Source organism: Cervus canadensis, chromosome 33 (genome assembly GCF_019320065.1).
Source record: "Cervus canadensis isolate Bull #8, Minnesota chromosome 33, ASM1932006v1, whole genome shotgun sequence".
Lineage (NCBI taxonomy): Eukaryota > Metazoa > Chordata > Mammalia > Artiodactyla > Cervidae > Cervus > Cervus canadensis.
In genome coordinates this window covers 16,714,609-16,720,202 of record NC_057418.1, presented here as the reverse complement: position 1 = coordinate 16,720,202, position 5,594 = coordinate 16,714,609, and the positions used below count along the sequence as shown (strand labels likewise).

At 47.6% G+C, this 5,594-nt stretch overlaps 1 non-coding gene across 1 annotated transcript; it reads right to left on the bottom strand.

Annotated features, from left to right (window-relative positions):
• Positions 1-2,156: 2,156 nt before the first annotated feature.
• Positions 2,157-2,239, bottom strand: TRNAL-UAA. The gene has a single exon. It is a non-coding gene; the product is annotated as a tRNA-Leu (tRNA).
• Positions 2,240-5,594: the final 3,355 nt, after the last annotated feature.

Sequence of the window (5,594 nt, the reverse complement as noted above, 5' to 3'; positions counted from 1 at the left end):
GGACTTCAGGCACCATATTTAGGATGGTTTCAAGATGTTTTCCCCGACATGTACCCCTCTTCCTCCCTGCCCTTCTCTACTCCTACCCTACTCCTCTTCCTTCAGTTCTCATCTAAAGCTGACTCTCTGGGAAAGAGGGCTTTCAGCACTGCTCCTTTAGCATCTGGGTCTCTCACTATCTAAGCTCCTTTAAGGAAAGGCTGGCTTATTTATCTGCACATCTGAAAGGTCTAACAGTGACTGGTTTATAGCCAGTTCTAGGTGCTGGCAGGATGCTTATTTCTAACCTGTTTAGACCCTCTTTCTTTTCCTCTTCCCTTCTTCTTGAACAATTCCATTCTAAATCCATTAGATGGGCCCAAAGAAGGTAGATAGTACACTGGGGCAGGGGACCAGGGGGCAATTTTGGGAATTACAAATATGGATAGAAAAACTAGAACAAGATTTATAGTGTTGTATCAGAATTAGAGTATTGGTATGAACTCCTAAATATAAATAGATAGATAGATAGATAGATACTATCTAGGTGTACTAGGTGTGTACACACATATCTCTTTCTGTCCACTGAGAGGGCTTGGGAACAGTAACACAACAAAACCAAGGAGCACATCTACTACTGAGATCTTGGTTTCTAATTACCATTCTCCACTAAAGGAAACTTTAGGTTTCCTAAAGAACTAAAGGTTCTTTTCAAAATGTCTGATCCTGCATTGTCTGGATCAAGAGCAATACAAGGTAAGCATGGATCATCTTGGACTAGGAAGTAAAGACATGCTAAAAAATTCAGGCATGTCAAAAGTCAGTTTGAACAGATTCCCACTGGGGCCAAATCTGGGACACTTGCAGCATCAAAAGAAATAAAATAGATTGTAACCATTAATTAAAAATAGGACACTATGAATGCATACTTGCCTAACTTGTGATTCTATAATGATTGAATAAAACAGAAAGTTTAATGAGTAATGGGATGTTTACATAGCTTCAAAGCACTTCACCTCAAAATATGCATCAATCACAAAGGGTTAAGTATAGTCGGGGAAACTGGCAGAAAAGCCTAATCAAGTGAATTCAGATCAGTAACAGGACACATCAAAACCATGCCACCTGAGAGGCCAGAAAGCAAGCACAACGTCAATTCTGGGATAGCCCTGGGCTTTATAAGTACAACCTGAATCGAATCACGAGAAAACATTAGACAAACCCAAACTGACAAAGAGATATTCTGCAAAATGACGAGCTTGTCATCTTCAGAAGTTTCAAGATATGAAAGTCAGGAAACAGTGAGGAATTATTTCAGATTGCAGAAGCCTAAAGCAATGTGACCAGTAAATGCAACGCATTATTCTGAACAGGAGGAGCCTTTTACTTTAAGGGACGACTGGTGATTAAATGGGGCCTGGGGATTAGATGGTAGTAAATTATCAACGTTAATTTACTGATTTTTAACGGTTGTACTGGAGCATCTATTTGGTATCTTACTCTCAAATGATTTTTTTTGGAGGGGGGAGTAATTTTCATTGTACTTGCAACTCCGCCCCTCTAGATTGTAATTACTTTCACTTTTTAAAAGTATTTTCAAAACAACAAAGACAAAAAATAAAAAACCTAGACTGTGTATCTTATTTTAAAATTCTTAGCGATTACCGATTAGAGTCCATTTTGTAGCTGTGATGCATATTGTCTCCATCTTCATGGATTTAACGAAAGAATTCTGGGCACACAATTAATTTTGCGAAAAATTATGAAAAGGGAGAGATGCATTCTTGACTTTTTCTGCACTTTTCTAACTACGCTGCCTGCCATTATCACAGGCGGCCTTCCTGCCCAGCTAGCGAGGGAGGTGCGCCCCGCAGCGCGGCCGCCTCCCGAGTCCCGACCCCGCCGGGGCCCCCCGAGGCAGTTGAGCGCGTGCGACGCCCACCCCACCCGACCCCGCCGCCCCGACCGGGGGTCAGCGCCGGCGCGCGAGCCCCACGCCCGGCCCACTCGCTGGGTTGCCTCTGGCCTGTGGGAAGCGGAGCCGCGTGTTGTGGGACTTAACTCCTCTCTCAACTAGGAGACAGAATTCCTGAGTTTAAGGCATAATGTGCTCAGTGAAAATGTATATATGTTTTTTAAAAAAAAAAAAAAATTTAATATGAGGAAAAAAACCTAGCTACCAGGAGTGGGGTTCGAACCCACGCGGACATACGTCCATTGGATCTTAAGTCCAACGCCTTAACCACTCGGCCATCCTGGTGTCTCACTCGCTCACCCTACAAGCGGTACTACACCGTCTCGCTCTTCGCCGCCGTCCCTTTTTTTTTTTTTTTTTTCCCCGAGCTGGAGCTGCAGCTGCCCGCCAGCCAGAGCCTGCTTTTTCTGCCGCTGCAACTCACTGTTGTTGTCGGCCGGCCACGGCCGCCAAGGCAACTGCAGCCGAGCTCGGCGCGCTTTGGGCGGCGGCGGCGGCGGGCCAGGCCGCTCGCTCAGGCGGGCTTCGGGCCCAGCCACTCTGCTTTCGGTTTCGAGGTGCGCGGGCGCGGGAAACAAACACGCCAGTGAACCTCCGGATTTCGCAGACCGCGTTTGGGCGCGGCGCCGCGACGCCGCCCAGAGGGTGGCGGTGTGTTTGTTTTATTCCAGGTGGGATAAACTTCAAGGAGTGGGTTGCACGGGCAGCAGCAGAGTTCGGGGACCCTCCCCACCCCGCCCCGTCCCTGTGGGCCGCTTTTCTCCTCGACAGGTCACACGGGCAGGGAGCGTTGCAGCCACGTGGGTCTACACAGAGCCGGCAAGTGCAGGGAGCGCAGCACTATTCGCCCGCCCGGCTGGCTGCGGACACGGCCTCCTCTCGGGTCGCTGACCCGCCTGTGCACCTAGATGTTTACGTTCTTATCTTAACTTTTCTGCAATGCTCTCCTTCCTTTCGGGGCACCAGAGCTTGCACATGGTCCTTTCACTTCGCTTCCTTTTCCAGGGCTTTCACTTCATTCTCCACCACCCAGGACCTGGAATCCAGCACACAGCCAAGGCTTCTGCGTTCTGGAGCGTCAGGGAGCCACCATCTGGCAGCCAGGCCCTTGTCCAGGGTGTGCAGGCTGGCTGTCTTGGACCGAGAGCTTCCATCGTCCTGGAGTCTGTACACACATTCACATCACCAACTGGCTCATCACCCACTGGGTCACACGGAGAAGCCCATTGCCCTGACACCTCCTGGACGCCTGTGCTCCCCGGGAACATTGCCGTGACCCCGGGAGGCCTTGGCCCAGCCTGTTGCCCTGGTTCTCTGAGTACCAGTCAACAGTACGGACCACCCCCTGAGAGAGCTCCCCGGGAGAGGAATGGGTGGAACTGCCCACTACCCACTTGGCCACGTAACATCGTGGGGGATCAGTGGCCTGTGTGTACATTCCAGCCTGAACACTGTCCCACCTGCTGGCCGTCAGCCTGGCCCTCCCAGAGCCTGCAGAGGACAGAGCCAGAACATCCCCCAGGCCGGCCCTGCCCTGCTGAGAGGAGATGAACGTGGACTCTTGCCAGGGTCTATAGGCACCAATGTGGTGATGACACCACCCACTACTCACCACCTGCATCTCGGAGGCCGAGTGCTGGCTTGTACCTTAGGAAGTCGGCCTCAAAATAGAGGAGATTGCTCAAATGTCAGAAGGTGTTCAAAAGATGCTAGCAATCACAAGACATGACAGATATCCACCTGAAAGCTAGAACAAAATATGAAAAGCACCATGCAATGACATTTGTTACAACTGACACTACTAGAGCGCAAAAGATAGTATTAAAATGGATTTTTTTAAGGTTGAAATGGCCTCATGTTCAGGAAATTGCATTTAACATAATTCTCATGGGGAAATGATTTACTCTATTTAAACTACTTTTCGCTGTGTATGTGTTTATTTAAGACATGACATTCTTTATGCTCTCTATAGTGGTTTTGAAAATATGTCCATAACTGCTTTGATGCTCCTCCCTTCAAGACTGTGCTCAGTAGCTTCAGCTATGTTTGACTCTTTGCGACCCCATGGATCATAGCCCACCAGGCTCCCCTGTCCATGGGATTCTCCAGGCAAGAATACTGGAGTGAGTTGCCATGCCCTCCTCCAGGGAATCTATACCTGCATTGGCAGGTGGGTTCTTTACCGTTAGGACCGTCTGGGAAGCCCCCCTCCATTTAAGATATGGAGGCTAATTACCTTCTCCTTCAATGTAGGTTGGATCCTGTTTCTTTAGTTTTTAAAGGCTTATTTATTTATTTGGCTGCTTGGGGTCCTAGCTGTGGTGTGTGGGATCTAATTCCCTGACCCGGGATCACACCCCGGGTCCCCAGCGTTGGGAGTATGGATGGATCTTGTTTCTAACGAGAAGAATAAAACAGAAGAGACATTGTGCAACCTGGGAGACCAGGTCATCAAAAGGCAGTGCTGCCATCAGCCTGGATTCTCTCTGTTGGACAATTCCCACTGAAGGAAACCAGCTGCCACCTCCTGGGCAGCTTTCTGGAGGCCCGTGTGGTAAAGAACAGACTGCAAGGAACGGAGGCCTCAGTCCAGTCAAGCCTTTGAATGACTGTAGCCTTGGCCAGTATCTCAACTACAACCTCTTGAGAGGTCCTGAATCAGAACCACCCGGAGAAACCCTGATTTCCTGCCCCTCAGAAACAATGCAAGATGATAAATCCTTTTGTGATTATTTTTATGCAGCTATAGATAACTAATAGACATACTAAGTGGAAGTGAAGTCGCTCAGTCGTGTCCGACTCTTTGCAACCCCAGGGATTGTAGCCTACCAGGCTTCTCCGTCCATGGGATTTTCCTGGCAAGGGTACTGGAGTGGGTCGCCATCTCTAGCTTTGACAGTGTATTCACAGGCGTATATTTTTTCTATACGTATATCTTTAAAATTTTTTTTTTATTGGAGTATAGTTGCTGTACAATGTTCTATTACTTTCTGCTGTAACCAAGGTGAATCGGCTACGTGTACATCTATCCCCTCTTTGTTGTGTTTCCTTCCAGTTGAGCTCACCGCAGAGCATTGAGTAGAGTTCCCTGGGCTATGCAGTAGGTTCTTATTAGTTATCTATTCTATACATAGAATCAATAGTGTGTATATGTTAATACCAATCTCCCGTTCACCCCACACCCCTTTCCCCCCCTTGGTATCTGTATGTTTGTTCTCTATGTCTGTCCATACATACATCTTAAAAGAATAATCCTGCTGACCCTTTTGCTAAAATTGAACTTTCCGTCCTCCATTTGTTTTCAAACTCTTAGATGGAGTTGCCCACACTTCCCAAGTCCTCTCGTTTACTTTCACTTTTCTCCAGAATCCTCTACTGTGGGGCTTCTACCCTTTTCTATCTTTTCAGAATGAAAACATCTTTATTAAAACAGATTCAGAGTGAAAAAGTTGTATGAAGTTCAAACAATATAGAAATGAATGAAGTAGAGTGCATAACCCTTTTCCACAAGCCCTGTCATTCCAGTCATATTGAATTGGGACCCTTGTCCCTTAGAAATGCTGGGCATTTTCTGTCTCTCTCCTCCTGCTTCTTTCTGCCCAACTGTCTTCCAAGGCTCAGCATAAACCCTACCTCCCCA